General features: G+C 44.2%; 1 long non-coding RNA gene across 1 annotated transcript; it reads right to left on the bottom strand.

Annotated features, from left to right (window-relative positions):
* Positions 1-21,760, bottom strand: LOC122684874. The gene is made up of 4 exons (XR_006338182.1): positions 21,613-21,760; positions 3,417-3,575; positions 2,969-3,130; positions 1-2,215 (listed from the first exon to the last, which is right to left on the bottom strand). It is a non-coding gene; the product is annotated as an uncharacterized LOC122684874 (long non-coding RNA).
* Positions 21,761-26,945: the final 5,185 nt, after the last annotated feature.

Below are 26,945 nucleotides of genomic sequence, written 5' to 3'. Positions count from 1 at the left end.
ATTCTGTCTAATGCAAGTCTTGTTGGGAACAAAAAATAAAGCTGGGTACCAAGAAGGTGTCAAGACCTCAATGGATAAGGAATGAATAAGTTCTTCCAGTGCAAATGCCATGTCTTATTCATCTTTATGCCTGCTGGGATGACAAGCCCAGTCACTTGTACACAGTAAATGATTGATAAAGGTTTACTGAGTTGAATTATTACAGACAGGTGAGTCTTGGGATTTGCTACACACGCTTAATCTTTCGAGATGATTGTCAAGGACAACCATGCATCTTTTGGGGGAATGCATATTCATTCTTATTTTTAACTGTATTCCCAAAGGTTTGCACGTGGTTATTTATTCAACATCACATGAAATCCAAGGACATAGTTCATTTGTCTTTTGCTTTATTTAAATTAGACTTAAGGAAAGCTTACTCAGCTTACTCTATTATTGATAAATTACTAACATACTCAGAAAAGAGACTGAGGCACTAGGTCAGGGAAGCACTAATTCAAACCAGGTAGTCTTCTAATATCTTAGTGGGTACCAAGTACTGTAAGCACTTAACACTGGCAATTCAGTTCAGTTCAGTTCAGTCCCTCAGTCATGTCCGACTCTTTACGACCCCATGAACTGCAGCATACCAGGCCTCCCTGTCCATCACCAACTCCTGGAGTCCACCCAAACCCATGTCCATCGAGTCAGTGATGCCATCCAACCATCTCATCCTCTGTCGTCCCCTTCTCCTCCTGCCCTCAATCTTTCCCAGCATCAGGGTCTTTTCAAATGAGTCAGCTCTAGTAAGTTTTATATACAGTTCTGTCCTGAAGTAATGAGCTGGCCAGATCACTGATGGATTTTTTTCTGTGACTCCTATAAGAATTAATTTTTCCCCATTAAAGTTATGACTAGCAAATAACACTGCTTCCTATAAAACTGGAAGCAGCCCTTGTGATGGTCACGCTTGAGTAAGTATGTAGCAATATGAAGTGGATGGTGCAGACTGGAAGCTAATGGTTGCTTCTCCACTCAAGATTTATTTCCATTGTGTTTAGGTGAGAAAATAGATGTGAAGATTTCTAAGACAAATCTGGTTTCTTAGAAATATGAGTAATTGCTCCCATTGGCGTGTCCCAGAAGTACACATTGGATGCTTGACAGATCGTGAGCTGACATTACATTTCCGGGATGGACTGCTGGTCTTTCTGTGAGCCTCAGAGGGAAAGGAGGCTTAGACACTGACACTAAAAAAAGCTGCAAAACTGCTGGCTGCTGAAATTCTTGCTTTTGCATGTAAATTTGAGGTCCTTCGATAACACGAAGGGGTCTGTGTATGTTAAAATTCCACAGTAGATATTTGCTGGCTGTTAGACATCCAGGTGAGGAAGGATGAAGGGATGAAAAAGACAAGTTCATGTATTTCTTTGGTTTGAGGCCTAGAAGATGCTGCAATTTGCACTGAAGATCATTCTTGGTGACTCTATCCCCGGCTTTGATGTTCTGTGTCAAATGCATGTACAGTTTTCAAAAATGAGACCCAAGTTGGCAGCTCTGTCTAGTTGGGTTTCTTTTTTCCAAGACTCCTTCCATTTGGAGGAAAAGGGGCAAAGTTGAGAGAAGCTTGCTGTGGAGGCACAGGGTTCCTGTGGAAGCGAGTGTTGGAGGGAGGAATGATCCTGAGATGATGAGGGCAAGGAGGAAGCGGGGGCGGGCTGCAGAGACAGGCGAGCGCGATCAGATGTGCGGTCAGGGCCACGGCGAGGCCGGCCACTCAGGTTTCACTCCTCCCAGTGACTCTTGACCTTGGACGTGGCGAGAGGGGGCACTCTTTTACTTTTCTTGAGTATTTATTTATGTATTTGGCTGTGCTGGCACTTGGGACCTTCAGTCTTAATTGCAGCATTCGAGATCCACAGTTGTGGCGTGGGGACTCGTAGTTCAGCCGGTGGGATGAGTTCCCTGACTGGGGGCTGGACCCGGGCCCCTGCACTGGGAGTTTGAAGTCTTATCCGTGGACCACCAGGGAAGTTCCAAGAAGAGGACATTCTTTCTTAAGCTTTCCCTCTAGACATTTTGGGCGAATACAGATCTCCATCATATTCATCTCTGTACCTGGAATCTGTCCTTCGAATCTACCTGTGGAGAAGGCAGGTTGCTTGGATGAGTTGAATGTTCCAGGTCAACCTAGGTATTTCTGGCAGGGCAACAGGTGTATTTCATTTGTTCTTGACTAGATGAGAGAAGAAGGGGAAAAATCTAATTTAATGCAGATGCATATGCAAAAAGTTGTACTTGAAGCAGGAAGTGATTCCCAAGAACAGCAAAGCCCACTTAGACCTCTGTGCTAATTTTTTTTTTTTTCATTTTCTGGTTGCCTCCTTAGTGCAGTAAGCAGGGTGTCAGTCTCATAGCCTTTATGATTTTCTAACAATCCTGAAGGTTCTTTTAAAGAGGAGAAGGTCAATAGTTAACTAATGCAGGATGATCAGAGAAAGCGATTCTAATAATGGTAATATCTAACATTTAATCAGTGCTAATATGGGTCAGCACTAAGATATTAAGATATCTTAATATCTAAGATATTAAGTCTTGACTTCTCTACAGAAACCTATAAAGCTGGAAGGTACAAATAGAGACCAAAAAGGAAGGAAGCTGGCAGTTCTGTTTTCTGCTTCTTTTTGTTAAAAAAAGCTTTAATGACATTTTACTTTTTAATATTTATTATTATTACTCACCAGGCCAAGTTGCCTGTGGGATCTTAGTTCTCCATTGAGGGACTGAACCCAGGCCTCAGCAGTGAAAGCAGCAAGGCCTAACCCCTGGACCACCAGGGACTTCTCTGTCTTCTGCTGCTGCTGCTGCTGCTTTTTTTTTTTAACTTGGAAATTTGGGAGAATCCTTTCCAAAAATCTGAAAATTCACAGTTCTCTTAGGAGAGGTCCTAGCATTCCTCTTCATGAACATTACAAAATGTAGCACTTACGACATTAATTGATGTGGTAAACCCGCCGAAGTTTCACTGATGTGCCAGGATGGTTCCCAGCAGGCCCTGAATTGCCGTCGGCCTCCGCTCTGGGCTCACAGTCACCCTGAAGGCAACGGCTCCGCCTTCCTGTCCCTGTTCTGCTCTCCTCACTCCACTGAGCTGAAACGACACTAATTTCTGATGAGATCCACCCAACCCTGGCCTGCTTCTCACTCCCGTGACTTCCTGTCCGAGCCTCAGTCGTCCTCCTGGTCTAGTCATCCACCAGAAACCTGAGAGCCTTGTTTGGAGTCTTTCTGCTCCCCACCCCTAACCAACTGCCAAGTCCTACTGCTGCTCCTCGTGTCTCACACTCCTTCTCATTTCCGTCTCCAGTCTGGTTTTCATCTGGACCCCAGGCGCCACTTCCTGCCCCGTTTCTCACCCTCGACTCTTCCCTGTTCACCTCTTGAACTGGTCCTCAGCAAACACTGCAGCTTCTCTCGAGAGCCCTAAGAGAGCTCTCGAGGGGAGTTGCCGGGCCCTTTGTCACGGCAGGATCCTGTAGGGTCTTCCCGGGACAGGCCTTCCCCACGTCCTCTGCTCCAGCTCCTCTCTGAAGTACCTAGATAAGAGTATTTGATGCACATTTCCTGAGTTATTTCACAGATGTGGAAACCCCCCACCCAGTGGAGGACATTAACTACTTGAGGACCCGGAGCGCACAGCCCCAGGACTCCTGGAGCCCAAGGATGGGTAGTGTGAATCCCGTGACACCACCCTGCTGCCTCGCCATCAGCCAATCAGAGGTTTGTACACGAGCTGATCACATGCCCTGTGACCTCCCTGCCCCAGGTGCTGTGTGCGTGTTAGTGGTGTCTGGCTCTTTGTGACTCTCTGTAGCCCACCAGGCTCCTCTGTCCATGCGACTAGCCCAGCAGGAATACTGAAGTGGGTTGCCGTGGCCTCCTCCAGGGGATCTTCCCGGCCCAGAGATTGACTTGCAATGGCAGGTGGATTCTTTATCACTGAGAGGCCCTCCTGGCCCCAACCTGCCCTTTGAAAATGCTTTGCCGAAGCCCTTGCAGGAGCTCGAAGCTTTTCAGCGCATGAGCCACCTCATGGACTTTCATGGTCTTGTGATAGACCTTTCTCTGCTCCACACTCTGACGCTTCAGTTTGTTTGGCCTCACAGTGCATCGGGCACATGAATTCATGTTAACAGGCAGCCACCTGTCTCCAGAGACCAGGGGCAGGATAGAGGCAGCAGTCTGCCAAGCATCAGAGAATAGGAAGGCTCAGGGGACAGAATGAAAGCCAAGGACAAAGCCTTTCCTCCTAAGTCTCTGCTTTCAGTTCAGTTCAGTCGCTCATCCGTGTCCGACTCTTTACAACCCCATGGACTGCAGCATGCCAGGCTTCCCTGTCCATCACCAACTCCCGGAGTTTACTCAAACTCATGTCCATCGAGTTGGTGATGCCGTCCAACCATCTCATCCTCTGTCATCCCCTTCTCCTCCTGCCTTCAATCTTTCCCAGCATCAGGGTCGTTTCCAATGAGTCAACTCTTCTCATGAGGTGGCCAAAGTATTGGAGTTTCAGCTTCAGTCCTTCCAATGAACACCCAGGACTCATCTCCTTTAGGATGGACTGGTTGGATCTCCTTGCAGTCCAAGGGACTCTCAAGAGTCTTCTCCAACACCACAGTTCAAAAGCATCAATTCTTCGGCACTCAGCTTTCTTCACAGTCCAACTCTCACATCCATACATGACCACAGGAAAAATCATAGCCTTGACCAGACGGACCTTTGTTGGCAAAGTAAAGTCTCTGCTTTTTAATATGCTGTCTAGGTTGGTCATAACTTTCCTTCCAAGGAGTAAGCGTCTTTTAATTTCTTTAGGTCTATAGGAGAGGGCAATTTCTTTTTCCCTTCTACCTTTGAAATATATTTCTAGGCCCATGATGAAGCTGCCCCCGCCTGGGGTGCCACATCAACAGATGGAAACTTGGGCAGCTTTCGTGTCCCTGTAAATGTTCCGCTGGGCCACATACCCAGTATATTCAGTCAACCAATCCTCAGACAACTTCCCTGATGTCTCAGATGGCAAAGAATCTGCCTGCAATGCCAGAGACCGCAGTTCAATCCCAATCATAAATTGTCCTTTTGTGAAAGATATTCACATTTGTCTGGGCTTTCCTGGTGGCTCAGTGGCAAATAATCCACCTGCCAATGCAGGACACTGGGGTTCATTCCCTTGGTCGAGAATATCCCCTGGAGAAGGAAATGGCAACCCACTCCAGGAGTCTTGCCTGGGGAGCCCAATGGACAGAGGAGCCTGTTGGACTACAGTCCACGGGTCGCAAAAATGTCAGACAGGACTTAAGTAAACAACAACATTTGCATTTATTAGGGAATCTCCATTTGTAAGGGTGTCTTTCTACATCAAGAAGAGAAGGATGACTTAATCCCCAGCAGCTCATCAAGGGAGAAAGCAAAGACTTTGATCTGCATAATAGCCATGACCTTGTTACTTTTTAGCATGCTACTCCTGGTTACCTCCCATTAACAAGTCTTTTTCCACCTCTCAACATCTTTCTTTGGTCATTTGCTAAGGATGGTATTTAAGTTTCTGGCCTATGCCATTTCAGGGACACACTCAGATTTCCTGGGTATACAGGAGTGTTTGTTTTTCTTCTGTTAATTTTTTTTTTTATTGCCATCTCAGCCAAGAACCTAAAAGGATAGAGGGAAAATTATTTTTCCTCCCTTGAAGTACTTTCTGCCACTTCGTTTTTTTTTTTTTTTTTCCTTTTAACTTTTGTAACTGAAGTACATACTTCAGTCCTTCAGTCTTTAAAACATTTTTTCTTCCCTCAGGAGTATAGCACCCGAAATAGCCCTCTGTGACATATGGACTATTTTGAGTTAAAGGCTGTTAAGAACCAGTGGATGCAAGGAAAGCTCTAAAACCAGGCATAAGTTAGTTATCTGTTTATAAAGGAAATGTACATTTATAAAGAAAATTTCCATTTCTAAAAGTATCTCCCTAGCTTGCACCAGGGGAGAAGGACTTTGAACATCTCTCCAATGGAGAAAGTACCTACGTAACTCTGTGTAGCACGTCCTATTAAATAAATACCCCTCATTTACTCTACTTTTCCTTCTCATCTTCCCATAACTGGCCTCCACCACCCAGAAGTCCCAAATCCCTTTTCCTTTGTTTCACCTAGAATAGTATATACACTTTAATCATCTGGCTGCCCTCTTTCTTTGTGAAATCCCACGGAAATGTATACCTGTAACCAAGCAGGATCCCAAGGGGTTTAAGGAGGTGGGGACAGGCCTTCCCCCACATTCTCTGTTCTAGCTCCTCTCTGAAGTACCTGGATAATAGTATCTGATGCACATTTCCTGAGTTGTTTTGTAGATGTGAAAGCCTCCCTCCCTCCCATCAGATAGAATTAACTACTTCTTGCTTTTGAACTGTGGTACTGGAGAAGACTCTTGAGAGTCCCTTGGACAGCAAGCAGATCCAACCAGTCCATCCTAAAGGAAATCAGTCCTGAATATTCATTGGAAGGACTGATGCTGAAGCTGAAGCTCCAATACTTTGGCCACCTGACACAAAGAGCTGACTCACTGGAAAAGACCCTGATGCTGGGGAAGATTGAGAACAGGAGAAGTGGGTGACAGAGGATGAGATGGTTGGAGGGCATCGCTAACTCAATGGACATGAGTTTGAGCAGGCTCCAGGAGATGGTGAAGGACAGAGGAGCCTGGTCTGCTGCAGTCTGTGAGGTCTCTAAGAGGTGGACAGCACTTGGGGACTAAACAACAATGCACAACAACTACTTGATGCCCTGAACACACAGTCCCCAGGCTCTTGGAACCTAAGGACAGATGAAGTTAGCCCCTGTGACACCACCCAGCCACCTCATCATTAGCTAACCAGAGAACTGTGCACGATCTGATCACAGCCAGGAAGTATGCTGTGACTCCCCTGCCCACACCTGGCTTTTAAAAATGCTTTGCCAGAACACTTCAGGGGAGCTGGAGGCTCTTTAGGGCTTGATCTCACCCATCTCCTTGCCTGACCTTGCAGTAAACCTTTCTCTGCTCTAAACTCCAATGTTTCAGTTTGCTTGGCCTCACTGTGTATTGGGTACACGAACTTGGATTCACATACACATCATTAAATGTGTGTATGTGCATGTGTGTGTTTTAACCTCTTGTTAATCAATCTTTTATTTTACTATTTTATTGTTTTACTGTTATTTTATTGTTATTTGGTTATACTACATGGCTTGTGGGATCTTAGTTCCCAGAGTAGGGATTGAACTCACGCCCTCAGCAGTGAAAGTGTAAAAGTCCTAACCACTGAACCGCCAGGGAATTTCCAATTTGTCTTTTATCAATTTGGCCCCAACCAGAGAACCTAAGATGGGTAGAGAGAAAAAAAAGACTTTTCCTTTCCCTATAAAACCTCCAGAAGCAGTTTGGTTCTTCCCATCTCTCCCTTCCATCATGCACAGCAGACAACCGGCCAGTGAAGCAGGAGGTGGAAGCAGCTGTGATTCTCCAGTGAAAAAGTCGCTCAGCGTGAGAAGGGCACGTGACAAGGCAGGGCTCGGCACCCCAGGAGGCCTGGGCTCTCTCATCCAGACTTCCTGGGAAGTCAGGGGAAATAATAGGCAGTTCACATTTGCAGCCAACCAGCCTGGGTGGTACGTTTTGAAGGGAAGCACTCAGAAGTCCATCCTGGAGCCAGGCCGGTTTGATACACTTGAGATCTGGGGGGCCTGTCTGCCCTTTGGGGCAACCTCGGGAAGCTGAAGGAATCAAGTCAAGACCCTTTGCAGAGCTGCTGTGAAGAATCACAGCTCCTGTAACACACTCTCCAATGCTGATTTAAAAATTTGATTATATAACATTAAAAATGTCACAATTACCTCCCTTGGATAATGGCTTCAATTGGGGTGTGGCTTCCATTTCAGCCTGTGACAGAGTCAACAGCAAGGCTTTTGTCCCTGTTTTTAAAATAAAAATGAATATAATCTAAATGTGCCACCTACCTGTTAATCAGTCCAATGGATTTTTTTCTTTAGACATAAGCTGAATGTGTTCCTACTACTCGTCTATGTATGTTCTTTGCTAAAGGAAATAAACGCAATATTGTCATTGCTTTGCTGTTGGTTTTTTTTTCGCCAGAATGTTTAGATTTAGATTTCTCACCCCAAGGGAAAGGGAGTGTGTGCACAGGAACATTTGGCAAACTTGTCTTGCATATTTCGATGGGTGTGCTTCTGAAAAAGGGAAAGTTTCCCGTGTTTTTTCTTGTGATGAACTGGGAAGGTTATGCTTCTGAGCCTGGGTGAAACCTCCACTTGCCCAGTGAAAACACAAAACAGGCAAACAGATAAACACAGTTTTTTAAAAAGTTAAAAATGAAACAATGGGAAGGCCAGAAGCCATCTAATTTCAGTAATATTTTCAATAAATTAATGGCTTGTGCATGTGGCAGCAGACACTTGGAAAAGACTGAGCTGACAGATGGGCACAAATAAAGCCATGGGAAAAGTGGGAAGGATGATAAATATTATCTGCAGGCCGTTTTTATCCCCCTTGTTAATTAACCATCCTGCTCTTCAGTAAGAGCTATGCTTATTTTCCTTTTTACTTTGAAGTTCTGTCATTTCATATTGTTTTCTTTCAAACCTTCTCATATTTCCCTCCTGTGTGTGTGTGTGTGTGTGTGCACACGCGTGTGCATTTCTATCCCAAATTAGCTTCGATTTCCAATCCTGTGTTCTTTTCCACTTTTCCCTCAGTGAGGTTTTGCAGGGGAGAAACCAAGGACATTTCCTCTACCTCTTGGCAGCTTCCTAACAATTTTCTTGCTATTAACGTCCAACAACTTTCCAGCCCCAGGGAATACAAATTCTTTCCCTTTTCTAGAAACTGTTGTGTGCTGCCCTCACTACCCATCACTAAAAATACAACATGGCGTATTGGGCTCACTGTCTGCCTTTTTTTCCTCTTAGAAGAATTTAACAAATGGATTCGTTCTACCTTGTGTCTTTTAAGGGTTTATATTTTCTGATGTCCAGCTTGGCAGCCAGGCAGGGTCATTTAGTTGAAAGAACATGGGCTTTGGAAGCAGCCAGCCCTTGGTTTATCTTCTGTTTTTTTTTTTTTTTCTTTCCTATTAAGTGGATGACCTTGGGTAAGTTTTTTAGTCCCTCTGAGCCAGTGTCTTCATTTCGATAATGATTCCTACCATCTGAGTTTGCTGATGGGTTTCAGGGAGATGTGACACATATATCATCCAGCACCTCTCCTTCTCTGATAGCAGAATGCTGGGGAGATATGGCAGTCAAGGGGACTTTAGGTCAACCATGACTTTCTCTTTTGCAGACTTAATGCCTTCTTTTTTTCCTGCCACAAAGAAAATACAGTAGCTGAATCAAATGAGACCTTTCTGCCTTTTGAAAAGCTTTAATTGGGCCCAACTCCTTAAACAGAATCCTCTGTGGACTTCCCTGGTAGTCCAGTGGTTGAGAATCCACCTGCCAATGCAGGGGACGCAGGTTTGACCCCTGGTCTGGGAAGGTTTCACGTGCTATGCAGTGGCGAAGCCCACACGCTACCACTACTGAGTCAAGGCATCCCAAGTGCTGAGCCTACATGCCCCTAGTGGTGACGAGCCCCTACTCTGCAACGAGAGAAAGCATGCACAGCAACAAAGACCCAGCACAGCCAAATAAGCAAACAGACACAAAGAGAATCTGCTTTGGCCAGATGTGGTCACATGGCTCAGCAGACATCTGGTATACCTCCTCCAGGGGCTTCCCAGGTGGCACAGTGATAAAGAACCCACCTGCCAGTGCAGGAAGTGTAAGAGATGTGGAGTTCATCTTCTGGAGGAGGAAATGGCAACCCACTGTAGTATTCTTGCCTGGAGAAGCCCAAGGACAGAAGAACTTGGTGGGCTGCAGTCCATGGCGTTGCAAAGAGTCTGACAAAACTGAGCGCACACCTCCCTCCCCCAGCATCCTTGTTCTCCTCTTTCATTCTCAGTGTTCAGAGTCGTGGGGGAGGCGAGAGAGAGAGCAGGAGATGAGGCTGGAGTTCTCCTTCCTGTGCAGCAGCTCAGGAGCAGTGGAAGGTCAAAGAGTTATGATGAAACTCATTGAGGAGTTGTCTAATCTGAATAATTCAGATTTCTGCCAACCATCACATCCTCAGAGAAACCTTACCTGATCATAGGATTAAAAGTAACTTCCTCAGTCACTCTCTAGTTATCATTCTGCTTTACCATCATCAAAACACTCACTGCTATCTGAAATTACTTGCTAATTCATATGTTTACCCATCTATGTTTCTTGTTTGTTTCCTCCACTGAAATGTTAGCTCTGTGACAGCTGGAACCCTACTTATCTTACTTTCCGTTGTAGCCTGATTGCTTGGAGCAGTGTGCAACAAAATAAGGCCCCCAACAAATGTTTATTCCATAAACAGTTAGGCTACAGAGCTTGCTGAAATGTTGGAAATCATCCGGGCAATGATCAGTGAGCATATGCAGCAAAAGATCTGGTTTAGTCTGGGCTTTTGTAGTTGCTAAGTCATGTCCGACTCTTTTGTGACTCCATGGATTGTAGCCCACCAGTCTCCTCTGTCTATGGGATTTGCCAGGCAAGAACACTGGAGTGGGTTACCATTTCCTTTTCCAGGAGATCTTCCTGACCCAGTGATCAAACCCGTGTCTCCTGCATTGGCAGGCAGATTCTTCACCACTGAGCCTCCTGGAAGCCCAGGCTGGGCTTGGCTGATCTGACTGGTTTGTTTATAGGCCTGCAGGTGGAGTGGGTGTGGCAGGACAGTTGTTGTTAGATGCTAACTGCACCCTAGTTTAGCAGTCATATACCCAACTGTGACGTGACTCTTTACCTACCTGGCAGCAGGTAAACAAAGTTTTATTTCACAGAGCAGTGACTGACACGCATCTTCCTCCCTATGAAAACACGCCCTGAGCTTGTCTTCCGGAGCACGATCCTCTCTTTACAAACCTCGGTAACCTCTGCTGGTTTTCTTCATTTCTCCAAAAACTTGGGTCTCTCCTCGTCTTTATCAACATTCATTTCCAGGTTATTTATCTAGTCATATAACATCAAACACTTTCCTATTCCAAAAACACTCTCAATTTTATACATTCAGCCCAGACCTTTGAATTCTGACATGTGTTGTGCTGGCCAAAAAGTTTCAGTTATGTTTTTACCTTTCTTGAAATAATAAAGCATAATAAGCCAGAAACGTTGCTCTTTTCCTTCCGTCTTCAATATAAAAATGGTTACACAAAAATTCAACAATTTTAATAAGCTTTTTTTAACTGCACACTATGACAGCTGTCATAATAAAATCTAGCAAAATTGTTTTGAATGAATTTAAAGATAACTGAGTGCTGTCAGAGCCATCTTATGGAAAATACTGAAAACTTTTTGAAGATTTCAAATACTGAAAAAAACAATATATTTTTAAAATGTTTTGACTGCAATAGGTCTTTGTCGCTGCACGCGGGCTCTCTAGCTGTGGCACATGGGCTTCTCGCTGGGGAGTCTTCTCCTGCTGCAGCGCCTGGGCTCTCGCGCATGCGGGCTGTGGCAGCTGTGGTGTGCAGGCTTAGTTGCCCCACAGCATGTGGGATCCTCCTGGACCAGGGATCGAACCCACGTCCCCTGCACTGGTAGGCAGATTCTTAATCACTGGACCACCAGGAAAAATTCCCCAATATTTCCAGACATCCTGGAATTCGAAGTCAAGTGGGCCTTAGGAAGGATCACTACAAACAAAGCTAGTGGAGGTGATGGAATTCCAGTTGAGCTATTTCAAATCCTAAAAGATGATGCTATGAAAGTGCTGCATTCAATATGCCAGCAAATTTGGAAAACTCAGCAGTGGCCACAGGACTGGAAAAGGTCAGTTTTCATTCCAATCCCAGAGAAAGGCAATGCAAAAGAATGCTCAAACTACTGCACAATTGTACTCATCTCACACGCTAGTAAAGCAATGCTCAAAATTCTCCAAGCCAGGCTTCAACAATAAGTGAACTGTGAATTTCCAGATGTTCAAGCTGGATTTAAAAAAGGCAGAAGAACCAGAGTTCAAATTGCCAACATCCATTGGATCACTGAAAAATCAAGAGAGTTCCAGAAAAACATCTACTTCTGCTTCATTGACTACACCAAAGCCTTTGTGTGGATCACAACAAACTGTAAAAAATTATTAAAGAGATGGGAACACCAGACCACCTGACCTGCTTCCTGAGAAATCTGTATGCAGGCCAAGAAGCAACAGTTAGAACCAGACATGGAACAACAGACTGGTTCCAAACTGGGAAAGAAGTACATCAAGGCTGTATACTGTCACCCTGCTTGTTTAACTTATATGCAGAGTATATCAAGTGAAATGCTGGGCTGGATAAAGCACAAGCTGGAATCAAGACTGCTTGGAGAAATATCAATAAATTCAGATATGCAGATGACACCACCCTTATGGCAAAAAGTGAGAGGAACTGAAGAGCCTCTTGATGAAAGTGAAAAAGCTGGCTTAAAACTCAGCATTCAGAAAACTAAGATCATAGCATCCAGTCCCATCACTTCATGGCAAATAGATGGGAAAACAATGGAAACAGTGAGAGACTTTATTTTTGGGGGCTCCAAAATCACTGCAGATGGTGACTGCAGCCATGAAATTAAAAGATGCTTGCTCCTTGGAAGAAAAGTTATGACCAAATTAGACGGCATATTAAAAAGCAGAGACATTATTTTGCCATCAAAGGTCTGCTAGTGAAAGCTATGGTTTTTCCAGTAGTCATGTATGGATATGAGAGTTGGACTATAAAGAAAGCTGAGTGCTGAAAATTGATGCTTTTGAACTGTGGTGTTGGAGAAGACTCTTGGGAGTCCCTTGGACTGCAAAGAGATCCAACCAGTCCATCCTAAAGGAAATCAGTCCTGAATATTCATTGGAAGGACTGATGCTGAAGCTGAAACTCCAATATTTTCACCAGCTGACACGAAAAACTGATTCATTGGAAAAGACCCTGATGCTGGGAAAGATTGAAGGCAGGAAAAGGGGAAGACAGAGAAGGAGACGGTTGGATGGCATCACCGACTCGATGGACATGGGTTTGAGCAAGCTCCGGGAGTTGGTGATGGACAGAGAGGCCTGGTGTGCTGCAGTCCATGGGGTTGCAAAGAGTCAGACACAACTGACCGACTGAACTAAACTGAACTGAATATTTCCAAATATCCATCTGATATTTCCATATGGATCCTGGGGTTGATTGCATTAATATCCACACCCTTTTCCATGTGACTTTACATTTTCTCTCACTTAAGAGGCAAGGTCTACTCTTCCTTCTACCCCTGCTGAGTCTGGGCTTAGCCATGTCACTTGCTTTGCCAGATGAATGAGGCCGAATTCTTTGTGTGTAAGCTCCAAGCCTACTGTTCAAGAGTGGGCATGTATTTCCGCTTTTGTCCCGTGCTTTGCCCCTGTCATGAGAAGTACAAGGTCAGGTTAGTCCTCTGGTCCCAAGAAGAGGATGAGAGACTTAGAGCAGAGCTTCCCAGCCAAGAGGTCTCAGCCAAGCCGACAAGAGCAGATCCCCAGCTTACCTGTAGACTTGTAACTTGCAGACAGGTAATGACTGAACCTAGCTGACATTAGATGAGTGCAGCCTAAAACAACTAACCTTCCTCAACCCCTAGCACTATAATAAGCAACTATAGCTTTAATCATTGAGTTTTTTTCTAATTGATTTTAGATATAATTTGTGTAGTAAAACTGCTTCTGTTTAAAGGGTATAATTCAATGAATCTTGACTGTATATACACTGGTGTTTTAAAATGTACATTCCTTGGGACTCTCCCGATGGTCCAGTGATTAAGAATCCACCTTGCAATGCAGGGGACTCAGGTTCGATCCCTGGTTGGCCAACTAAGATTCCACACGCTGCGGAGCAACAAAGCCTGTGTGCGGCAACTAACACCCAATAAAGCCAAAAGGAAAAAAAGGGGAAGAAAAAAGTGAATTTCCCGAGGAAGAATGCTGTAAACCTGTTTGCCGCTTTATAAGGCGGTTTGCCACCTCAGCTGGTAAACAGAAACATCATCCTGGTTTTGCGGGAGCCTCTAAACCCTGCTGTTTTCTACATGCAACGCAATTCCTGCAAGTGAGTCTTTTTTTTTCTATTATGCTATTATTTTAGCATTCACTGTTATTATCATGTAAACTATTTTTACGACCTATAACAATGTCGTTCAAGTATTCATAAAATAACGATGTAACTGCTCATCCTGAAAATGCACCCCCAAATCAATAGCTTCTGAAGGGAAGTTATATGTGATAAGACACCAAGAAGAAGAACAAACAGCCACAGTGAAGCATGGTGCAGTTAATACGGGAGACAGCCTCTGTGAAATATTAGACACAACGCCGGGAACAGGAAAAGCGGCTTTAAAGCAAAAATATGTTACAGCTTGTAAATGTGCTCTGAGAATGCATCTGTCTTATTTTATACTTATTCCCTTGAGAAAATCATCCTTGAATTATGCAAGTTCAAATTATACAAGGTCTTGTGAGATGTAGCTTTTGTATGAAATAAGACCTCCCCACATTTTACAACCAGCAATAATCCAACTTAAAAAAAAAAGTGCTGCTGGCACTTAAATAAACAAGTTCCAGGTTGTCTTATTAATAGGAAAACTGCAGTTTTAGATTATATAATCCATCAGTTTGAGTTGCTTTAAAGTGCTTAGTAAAGCCCCATGTGCAAATAGGTGTAAAGGAAATGTTTTTGGTGATAAGAATCGGGTAGTTAATATTTCCAAAGCATTTTGGTCAGACATGTGAAGAGCTAAATTAATTTCCTTGACATGTTTAGTAGAATGCATAGTTATTAATCTAATTCAGCTTCCTATTAATGCAAAACTCACTGGAATGTTACAGTGTAATGGTCAGCTGTCGAGATGATTTATGCCATTTATTATTTTTAAAAGGAGGGATGTTTTGCATTTTTTTTATTTCCATGTGATAACCTCGGCAGAATGAAATCTCATTTCTAGTTTCCACAGTGCAATAAAAACAAGTTTGGCTTTTCAAGTTCAGCCGTGTGATTTGTGTGTGTGGTTTCGATTTGTGACGTGACAGCCAATGACCAGCTGATTTAATGTTAAGAACCTCCACTACGCGGGAATGGCTGAAGTGATGTTTCCTGAGATCAATAATATTGCTTGGTTTTACAAAGGAAATAAATCATTTTGCCACAAGGTTACCAAAAGGTGAGGGTTGTTTTTTTTGATCAATGACACAAAACAGAGTGGCCTTTGGAAAGACTATGAGATCTTAGTCTATCAATCAAATCCAACTTTAGTTAAATCTAATTTAATGGACTACTGCCTAATAGAATATTTAAAAGAAAGTCATAGTTGAAGCACACTGAGTTTTTCTTTTACCACAAATGGCTAATCCACTGAATGGAAGGCAATATTTCACCAGAACTGGCCTGTAGATTCTCCTGACCAATGAATTTCTGATGCTTTTGCTCAATTCTTCCCCTTTAAGTGTAGAAAATGAAAACTTTGGGCTATTAACAGAGACCAGGTTGATTTTTTTCCCCTGACTGGCAGCTTGTAGGATCTGAGTTTCCCCACTAGGGTTCGAACCTGTGCCCCCTGCAGTGGAATCACAGAGTATTAACCACTGGACTTCCAGGGATGCCCCCAAGCTGATCTTTAGTTAGATTTTTGATGTTTAAAAATAGAGATCATCAAGAAACCTCTTCCCTTTCCCTATACTCTTCCACACAACCATATCCTTTTATGAAAAATTGTGGTAAAACAAAAGAATAACTTGCCACTTGAGCCATCTTAAAATGTACAAGTCAGTGGCATTACCTATGCTCTCAGCGTTGTGTAGCCAGATTTCAGCTGTCAGCCCCTCCAGAGACCCTCACAGTGGCTGAGAGCTGCCTTGCCCTGGGCAGTGGGCAGAACTCCAAGATGCCCCTCTTCCCTGGGGCGGGTAGAACCTGAGGATATGATGGGCTGTCTCTCCCTTGATTATCCTACCGGGGTCCGCTATAGGGCAGATGGTGACAGCTGCTGTAGCTGTCTGGAGGGGAATCGAAGTCACAGGGGGAAGTCGAAGAGACACGACTTGGGTGGTGGGGAAAAAAAACAAATGAATCCACACTGTGAACTGAATGTGGGGGCCGCATGGCAAGTAAACAGGAGGGGCCTCCAGGAACAGAACTCAGTCCTTGGCTGACAGCCAGTGAGTAACCAGAGATCGCACTCATGCACTGGAAGGGATGACTGCGGCCATTAACTCGATTGAGCTTGGAGGACCCCAAGCCCCGATGAGAACTGCAGCCTTGCCGAACACCCTGGTATCAGCTTGCTGTGCTCAGCTGCTAAGTTGTGACTCTTTTGCGACCCCTTGGGCCATGGCCTGCTTGGCTTCTCTGTCCATGGAATTTTCCAGGCAAGAATTCAGGAGTGGGTTGCCATTGCCTACTCCAGGGGATCTTCCCAACCCAGGGATCGAACCTTTGCCCACTGCATTGGCAGGCAGATTCTTTACCACTAGCACTGCCTGGGAAGCCCCTTGATATTAGCTTGGTGAGACCCTAAGCAGAGGATCCAGTCGGGCTGTTCCTGGACTCTTGACTTATGGAAACTGTGAGGGGATAAATTTGTGGTGTTTTAAGCTGACAAGTTTGTGGTAATTTGTTACTCATCCAAGAAAACCCAAGATCATGCCTTTTATCTGGGTGGCCAATAGCTAATGACCAACCTGATTTATGAGGAATTATAAGGCCTGGCTATCTTGGCCCAAGTTAGAATAACTCAAATGAGATAATTAGCTCCAGAGGTCCCCGTAAGATTGCCTGGGGCTCTGATCGGGCTGGTGTCGGGCTTCTGACACCCAATTCCAAGGTATGTGTAGAATTCCTCACATCCATGAAGCAATGCTCTGATACTAGTTGGGCATCCTACAACTTGACTCACTTCTGACATTGAGGACTTGCAGATAGCATCAGATCACAGATTAAGTGTTCAGTCCTACAAGACTCAGTTCAGTTCAGTTCAGTCGCTCAGTTGTGTCTGACTTTTTGCAACTTCGTGGACTGCAGCATGCCAGGCCTCCCTGTTCATCACCAACTCCCAGAGCTTACTCAAATTCATGTTTGAGTTGGTAATGCCATCCAATCATCTCATCCTCTGTTTTCCCCTTCTCTTCCTGCCTTCAATCTTTCCCAGCATCAGGGTCTTTTCCAAGGAATCAGTTCTTCACATCAGATGGCCAAAGTATTAGAGCTTCAGCATCAGTCCTTCCAATGAATATTCAAGACTAAAATCCTAAAGGATTTCCTTTAGGACTGACTGGTTGGATCTCCTTGCAGTCTAAAGGACTCTCAAGAGTCTTCTCCAACACCACAGTTCAAAAGCATCAATTCTTCGGCGCTCAGCTTTCTTTATGGTCCAACTTTCACATCCATACATGACTACTGGAAAAACCATAGCTTTGACTAGACAGACCTTTGTTGGCAAAGTAATGTCTCAAGATTGTTTTCCTTTAAACACTCTATCTCAGAACTTTCCTGGTAGTCCAGTGTTTAAGAATCTGCCTGCTGATGCAAGGGACACAAGTTTGATGCCTGGTCCAGGAAATAAGATCCCAGATGCCATGGAGCAACTAAGTGAAGCCTGTGTGCCTGGAGCCTGTGCTCCCCCACAAGAGAAGCCACCGCAACCAGCAGCCCGTGGACCACAGCTAGAGAGCAGCTCCCCACTCACTGCAGCTAGAGAAGGCCCACGGGTAGCAACGAAGAACCAGTGAAGCCAAACCCACCCCACCCAAACCAGCATTCTGTCTCCAAACACAGTCTACTTCTGAGGGGCTAGGTCTTCAACATACGAATTTTGGGTGGACATCATTCAGCCAATAACACCAGGATGTAGATGTTTAGATTGTTACAATCATGCAAATGCAACTCATGTTTTTCATCAATGAATCTGATGTATACTTCACAATAAGTTCTATCCTCAACTCGCATTTATCAACTCACCCCAAAGGCATGGCATGGGCTGAGCAGAGCATCGGGCTTATAGGGGACAGTCAGGAGGAAGGCATCAGGGGCAGTCCGATGGGTGGGCAATGTTGGGAAAAGACCAGTCACCAAATCCTCCATGAGCCTTGGTGTAAGCTAATAACCCAGGTGAGCAGTGGAGCTTCTGGTATGCTCTCCATCTGCCTTTTCTTCCTGCGTGCATTCTTCACAGCCTCTTCCTTTCTACTGGCAGTAGAAATGTTCATCATAGTCTCCAGACACTAATGGAACACATTATTTTGGAAAATGAAAAAAACTCTGAAAAGCATTTATAGATGTGCGTGATTTTGTAAAGTTATAGGTTCAAGGAAAACCCAGCCAAAAAGCCTAACTATTTTATTATAGTAATAAATCAAATTTTATACAAAAGTACAGCAAATGGTTAGGCCTTAGTTTTTGCTGTGTCCCTGGAAACTATGCTATAAAGCAGATTATTGCAAAAGGCAAGGTCAAGCTTAAATGCTTTGGAGGTTACATTCTTCTTTCAAAGAATTATGGACCAGACCAAGAATATGTAATACATGTAAAACCACAACATCTATAAACCTTTATAATCATATAAATAGTAAAATTATGCTTGAAGTCATAAAATAGACATAAATGCATTGTGGATATTGGTTGTTAGATAGGCATTAATGTATTATAGAATATACCTATGTTATATTAAAAATATAGCTTCACTTTGTCATAAATTGCATTCGTTTCTAATTTCTAGCCATAAGAAGTATATGAATGCTTGCGTACTAAGTCACTTTGGTTGTGTCCAACTCTGCGACTCTATGGACTGTAGCCCACCAGGCTCCTTTGTCCATGGGATTCTCCAAGCAAGAACACTGGAGTGGGTTGCCATGCCCTTCTTCAAGGGATCCTCCCAACGGGATCGAACCTGAATCTCTTGCCTCTCCTGCATTGGCAAGCAGGCTCTTTACCACTAGTGCCACCTGAGAAGCCCCCCAGGGAGGCCCCACTAAATATATAATTAACATTAAATTTGTGTGACTCAGAATTTTCAGATGTATTTTGGATAGCTTACTTCTCAAAATCTTTCAATAATACTCTCTAGGGCAGGTAGAAATATCATTCTTTTTGTTTTTGTTTGTTTCTTTCTATAGAAATATCTCCTTACAGTTAACCAAGAAGGGATTAATCTCAGGGTTACTCTATTTATCTTGGCTGCGCTGGGTTTGTGTGAAGTGTGCGGGCTTCCCGCTGCGGTGACTTCCTTTGGTTCGGAGCGAGGGATGTAGGCAAGTAGGTGCAGCCGTTGCAGCTAACAGGCTCAGCTGCCCTGCGGCAGGTGGGAACTTCTCGGACCAGGGATGGAACCTGCGTCTCCCGCACTGGCAGGAGGATTCTTAACCCCTGGGCCACCAGGGAAGCCCGCAGGGTTGTTCTTAAAGTTGGCGTTGTTCTTTTCTTTGCAGCGTCCTTATGCATTTCAAGACAGACTGTACGTACTGTGTGGATTGTGAGGAGCTGTCCGCTGAGTCTGTGTTTCTTGTTCTTTGCTGCCTCTCTGACTTCCAACATCGGCTGTCACCCAGCTGTCATTTTTCGGCTGCCCCAAACCATACCCACTTCTCACCCCTGGGGTCTCCTCCCGCGTCGTGTGTGGCGGGGTGGGGGACGGGGCTCAAGGAGAGGCAAGCAGGGTCCTTTTCTTTCCAAGACCCTGAGCTTGGGGGACCCTCTCTCTGTCCCTGGACCGTCAGCTTGAGGGCCAGGACTTAGGCTCCGCCAGGCTGACCCTCTGAGCCTGGGAATGAGTCTCTGGGTGACAGGAAGGTGCCGGCAGCCAGAAACAACGCCCTCGGGGCTCGGAGCCCATGACACCTTGGCCTGGGCCTCGGCAGGGTTCCTGCCTATTGTCAGAACCTCAAGCTTCAGTTATTCGGTGAAGTCCGCTTGCTACCTGCCCTCCTTCCAACAATCCTGCGGTCACTCTGAGCTAACTGCTGTGGCTTGAGCTATCCTAGCGTGAGGAGTGTCGGCGAGCGAAGCCGGGCACAGGGAGTGGCAAGCGTCTGCGTTAGGAGGTGGCAGGCGAACGAGGCTGAACGCCGCTTTTTACACACGGCTGCCATTCTTGCAGGGGTGACCCTGGGCACCTCTCGTGGGAGCATCCCATGTTCTGCCTTGTCGGGGGCCTGAGGGCCCATGGTTCCCAGTGGAGAGCTCCTTCGGGATTCTTGTTCTCTCCATTTCCTGCTCACTCAGTGGGTATTAGGTCATGACTTTATAGGAACATCAGCTGATTCAGCATGGCTATTGGTACCAACCAGACACATTCAGATCCCGCCTCCTGATAAAAACATTTTGGCCTGGATATTTGGATCCAGTCCACATATCCAGAGCTGTTGTCTTCCTTTCTTTTGCAGAGCTTCTCTTCCTGAACCTTTTTCTTTCTCTCTGGCATCTGGTCTCAGCAGGAGAACTCTGAGAGCAAAACACCAGTGCAAATCTTCACAAGAAAGGAGAGAGGTGTCCATGTCTTTCCTCCCAGGAGGCCCTGTGCTGCTTGAGCTAAGAGAAGAGGTGGTACCAGCTTGAAATTGAAGTCACTAAGGGCCACTCCAGATAGAGAACACAGAGGTCGGCTCTGATGCTTCAGGTTCAAAACTGACCAGTAACCCGACAGTTTCTTTGTGAAAATGAAACCAAGCCAGTAGAGGACCTTCCGTGCGAGCATGAATTGAGCCTTGGCCCCACTCTGCCTAACAGCCGCATGTGTGTGGCCTCAGCTGGGAGGAGGCAGGTCCTGCTTTTCCTTGTCCGACATCTGGTGCAGAGTACCTGCTTATCTGCATCTCTTGTGGCATAAATGGAGGCTTCCTTCTGTGGTCTACAAGCAGGAAATGAATCCCCCCTAGTTATCAGCCCTGAGAAGGTTTTAGCACAATGAAGTCTAACCAAGGGGTTCACCGTAATGCTTTGAATTCAGTGACCCTTCCATCTATTTCTTAGATTGTTTCAGATTTGGGGCTTTGGCTCTATCATATCTGCAAAATCGATCTGACTCAGAATTGTATAAAACATAATACATTTATTAATTCATTATGTGGCCTTCCTTAGTGCAACTGTCTGCAAATGGCATTCTCTTTCTGGGTATTTCCCAGGTAGCTAAATTCAGGTCGGAACACCACTGGGTGAATATTTAATTAGACTCGAAAGGGACTTGTGTGTCCCTAAGGGATATTTCTAACAAGCTATGGAAGCTTAACAGAAATACATTTTCTCTCTCTCTCTCTAGGGAGAAAGAATATTTCTGTTCAGTGATTGTCTGAGAGAAAATAGCACAGCAGCTGAAGCCTGATTTAAGGGCTTGCAGCTTTCCTGTTGTATGTGTTTAATTTTTTCAAGGCCCTGCCTTCCCCTGAATTCAGAAAGCCCATACTGCTCACAGAAGTATGAGATAACGTTATTTTGACTTTGGTATGAATTCAAATCTGAGCATTCTCTAAGGCGCTCTGCACTTTGAAGCTCACCTCGATATGGAGTCTGGTGTCCCGCGTCTTTGAGAAGGAAGCCAAGGATCTGTGAGCGGGAGGGGCAGTGTTTTTCCGTCAGGCTCTCCCCATCCCACGCGAGCAGATTCCGACCCCGTCTCTAAATAAGACTGTTTGTGCTCTAAGGATCCAGGGCTGCCTGTGTGGAGTTACATAACGGTTGGGTGTGTTTCTGGAAGAAACACCGGCATTGTTCCTCAGCTGTGTTTTTCTAAACTCCGCGAGGACCTTTCCTCATCTTGCCTCTTGAGTCTTCCACTTCCTTAGTACATTTCCGTGCCAGGGCGCCTTCCTCTCTCTGCCTAGAAAATGCTTCTCCCGGGCCCCCACGCGGCTCCTGACTTCCTTCAATTCTCTGCTCAAAGAGCATCTCCTCTCAGAGAACCTCCCTCACCACCCACCCAACATGGCGGCCGCATGGCGCCAGCGCCCCGGCGGGCCGCACTGTACTCGGCGTTTATCACCTCCTGCCAAGCACGGTACCCTTAGCGATTTATTATTATTATTTTTTAATTTGTACCCTTTGACCATTAGGCTATTTCCCTTACCTTCCAGACACTGGCAACCATCATTCTACTCTCTGGCTCTCCGAATGTGACTTATTTATGTGCTTTTTATTTATTTAGAGTTTTGTCTGCACCCCCCAGCACACAGGATCTTAGTTCCCTGACCAGGGATCCACCCCACCCCCTGCATTGGAAGGCAGAGTCTTAACCACTAGACCGCCAGGGAAGTCCCGTATTTAGTGATTTCTTCTCTCTCTCTCTTGCATGTTAGCTCCCAAGGTGGGAGTGCTTTGGGTTCCTCTCTGAGTCTTAGGTCACAGGGTAGGCTCTCATTAAACATTATAGAAAGTGGGTGGTATTAATCCCAGGTTTGGAGGTTATTTCTCCTGAATTATTTTGTCAACTAGGCCCCGTTCTTCTGGCATTCCCATCCTCCCTTCATTCTTATTCTTCTTCCTAAAATAAGCATTTACTGGGGCATTGAAAGCCCACAGTGGAAGTGTTCATTCTGGAATGGTTTTCTACGGGCTGATAGTGTCCTGATAGAATCCTCACTGTCTCCTTTCCCAGTTGGTGGTTTTCCTTGCTTGTGGGTTCCCCACATTTTAGGACCTGCAGCTTTCAGTTTTTTGATTACACCATGGCGCTTCTGCCTGTCTGGAAGGATGACAGTAGTGAAAAGACTGAGTTCCTAAGGATAGCGATTGTCTGTCTGATTCTCATCTGAGGCCCTCGTGACTGGCACACCAATATTTAGTAAATATTTGTCGAATGAGTGGACATGATTGAACAATAGGACACAGGGTTGGGAGAAATCTAGGTAAGGTGATTTAGGGGTAGAATGCGTGGAAAGTAAATGCCTAGCAACACAATTTAAAAAATAATATAGATAAGATTAATTTCCTCTCCTTAATTCAAGATCCTTTTTTCCCCCGTTACTGCTCTTATTTAGACAGAAAGAGAAATGAGAACAAATGTACCAAATCATTGTTTCATATCCGATCATTAATTATCATTTATCCAAAACATAAGTGGTGTAATTTAGCTTCAGAATGACTGTCATAATAGCAAATCAGGAAATGTATTTATAATAACTTTACTTTTGCCCCAACTTCATTAATTTAAAAATAACTGACATACATTCATAGGTTAAAACTTTTAAAAAAAGGTATCCAGGGTAAAATTAACTTCTTTTTCACTCTCATGTTCTAGCGCCCATGTTGCAGTTCCTAGATATAACCACAATTCCAAGTTTCTTATGTAGTCTCCTAGTTTATTCCTACACCAAAACATATTTAGCTAATTCTTATCAAAAAGTATAGGGAGTGCTCTGCTGGGCCAGTGGTTAAGAATTCATGCTTCCATTGCAGGAAGCATGGGTTTGATTCCTGGTCAGAAAACTTAAGATCCCATATATTGTGCGGCATGGCAAAAAATATATAGAAATAAATTTAAAAGATATATAAATTGCATCATATCATTCTCATTGTTCTTCATCTTGCTCTTTTTATTTAAAATAAAATTTAGAGATTTTGCTGCATGCATTTATTGCATACCTCATTTCTTTAACAGCTGAAAGTTATTCTGTTGTATATTCTGGAAGTTATTCTGCCTCTGATAGTTTAATCTTTTCTCTAGTCATATGTATTTAAGTTGTCTCTAACTATTGCAATTACAAATAATCATTTTATATATGAGCAAATATAAATGCAGGATAAAGTTCTAGAAGGGAAATGGTTATGTCAAAGAGTATAAGGATTTGTACTTTTGACAGATAATGCCAAATTGCCTTTTTTGAAAGTTCTTCTGTTGCCACCCTTACCTGTAATTGCTGATGTTCGGTGATAATTCCCAATATTAGTATAAATGTTGTAAATTTCTTATGGCTTTTCCAGTAGTGTGTTATTAAACTTTTTATAACTTGCCACTCTTTTAGATGAAATAAAAAAATCTGTCATTTTAGTTTGCATTTCTGTATAGGGGAGGTTGAATATCTCTTCATCAATTTAAGATGCTTTGCACTTATTTTTCTGAGAACTGTTTACTCTCATCTTCTCCCTCTTTCTTTACTAGGCTTTTTTTCTAGTTACTGTTCATTTGTTAGAGTTTTTATATATTAAAAAAGTTAGTAAAAGTTATTATTGCTGTGGTCAACTAGGGTTAAGGCTGCTGGAAAAAAAATTGTTAAATTGTATTTTAAGAATTTAAAAGTCATGTCATTTTGCTGTTTCTAAAATGAAGTATTTCTTTCTTTTTTTCTTTAAAAAGTATTTATTTATTTACTTCTGGCCACATCTGGCTGGCATGTGGGATCTTAGTTCCCTGGCCAGGGATCGAACTCATGCCCCCTGCTGTGTAAGCAAGGAGTCTTAACCACTCAACTGCCAGGGAAGTCCCTGAAGAAGTATCTGGAAACATACATATTTCTAAAAATGAAGTATTTAGAAACCTGCAGTAACATTCAGATTCTCTAGACAGTATTTGATGTAGTTAGTGCTAATGCTGCAACGTGCGGTTCACAGCTACTGAGTGATCAAGCAGATCTTAGATTAGCTAGTTCTGCTCTCCCAGTTTATAGGTAAAAATTACGGGTAAGAAAACTTAGTCCTTTGGCTGCAACTAACAAGAAGCCTCGAGAAGGCTCAAACTGGCTTGCATAATAGAAAACATATTGTGTTAGTCGCTCACTTGTGTCTGACTCCTTGAGGTCCCATGGACCCTTCAGACTCCTCTGTCTGTGGAATTCTCAGGCAAGAATACTGGTGTGGGTTGCCATTTCCTTCTCCAAGAAAATGTATTGCTTGACTTAAAAGGAAGACCAGAGTCAGTGTTGGCTCTAGGGCTGACTGATCCATCCAGCTCAAGACACCATCAGGAACCCAGGTTATTTCCCACAAAGGGTCATTGCCCGCACCCACCCAGGGCTACCGTTTCATTCTCCTCCAACAGCAGAGAGAAGGCTCCTTCTGCAAAGCTGCTCAGAATGAGAACAAACCTTACTGAAAGTCCACAACAATCTCTTCTCATATCTCATTGACCCTTACTAAGTCACATGACTCCACCTGAACTACACATTGGCAAGGGGACCGCTCACCCTCAGACCAGTCAGGACCACCCCATGTTACTATCCTTATTGTGTTTTTTAAAGGCAGATCAGCTTCCAGTGAGGTGTGTGGGCTATTGGGGGGCTGGGTGCCCAAACAAAATCAGGAGTCCAAGTTGTGCATGGTGGTGGTGGTGGTTTAGTCGCTAAGTCATGTCAGACTCTTGTGATCCCATGGACTGTAGCCTGCCAAGCTCCTCTGTCCATGGGATTTTCCAGGCAAGCATACTGGAGTGGGTTGCCATTTCCTTCTCCAGGAGATCCTCCTGACTCAGGGATCAAACCTGGGCCTCCTGCATTGCAGGCAGACTCTTTACCGACTGAGTCACCAGGGAAGCAAGTTGTGCATAACGTGATGCAAATTGGCATTATGAGTGTCTCTTCATTGCTTTAATTTATAGCTAGCACTCAAAAAAAAAAAAAAAAAAACTCACTTGAAATCTGAATATCAGTGTTCTCCAGAGAAATAAAAGCAAAAGTATGTATAAACACGTGTACCACACACACACAAGTTGAAGAACTTGGCTCCACTGAGAAATCTGGCAAGACTGAAATCTCTAGGGCCGACCAGCATGCTGGAAACACAGGGAGAGGTTGGTAGCTTTTGACACGGACGGGATTCTTTCAACAATAAACCCCAGTATTTGTTCTTTAGACCATCAACAGACTGGATGAGGCTAACTCACATTATTGAGGGTAATTCCCTTTATTCAAAGTCAATGGATTGTAGTTTTAATTATGTTTACAAAATACCTTCACAGCAGCATCTAGACTAGTGTTTGACCAAACTCCAGGATACCATAGCTTAGCAAAATTGATACATAAAGTTAACTATTACATAATCCTTATTCTCCAGCCTTGTTCTCCTCAGTGTTTTCAGCTTCAAATCTCCTTGGAGTGAGTGATATTGGTATGATTTCAGACACATAAACCTTACGGCAGAGGTGTGGCCAGTAGAGAAAGTACACAGATCATTGTTTTCATACCAGCCCACACCATCCGTAAATATATCCCCCCAAGTAGACGGACTCTGCCCAGTACTGCAGATGAAAATGCTGTCCCACTCATGCACACGCGGATTCAGATTTCTCCTGTAGTGTTCCGTGTGTGGTGGGGAACGAGGTTTTCTTTCCTGTCTGCAGTAACGTTAACGAAAGCCATGACCTAGCAAGTGTGCCAAGTATCAGGACCCAGGCTCAGCAAAATAAAGGGAAAACAATTAGGACTGGAAACCTTTAACTCTCTGTTCCGTCCGAGCCAGCCTCTGGCTGATAGAGCTCTCATCTGTAGGTGATGATGTTGGTGATGACGGTGGTGACGGTGATCCACTCCACTGACAGCACCTGTGATTTACACAGTACTTCTGGGGCGTGAGGCTAGACAAATGTTCTGTAGCAAGTTACAGGATTTTAGCCCAAGTGTCTCAGATTACCCAAGATACATTTTGGGTGATTCTGTATAGTTATTAGATTGTTTTAAAAATCTTTTTTAATACTCAGAGACATCTCTTCCTTTCTGAGGAGGTAATTTTAGCATGCTGGTAATTCTTGTTTTCACATGCTGTGAGAGCTCTTGCTCGTCTCAAAGTTTAGGAACTTTGCTTTACCCAAAGAGTCATTGCAATCCAAGGGCTTAACGGGAAATTATGGAATTAGTAGATTTAGGAGGTTAAAACAAACAAACAGCAATAAAACCAACAAAAA

This window comes from Cervus elaphus, chromosome 27 (assembly GCF_910594005.1).
Source record: "Cervus elaphus chromosome 27, mCerEla1.1, whole genome shotgun sequence".
Taxonomy (NCBI): Eukaryota; Metazoa; Chordata; class Mammalia; order Artiodactyla; family Cervidae; genus Cervus; species Cervus elaphus.
This window is presented reverse-complemented; position numbering and strand designations above follow the sequence as displayed.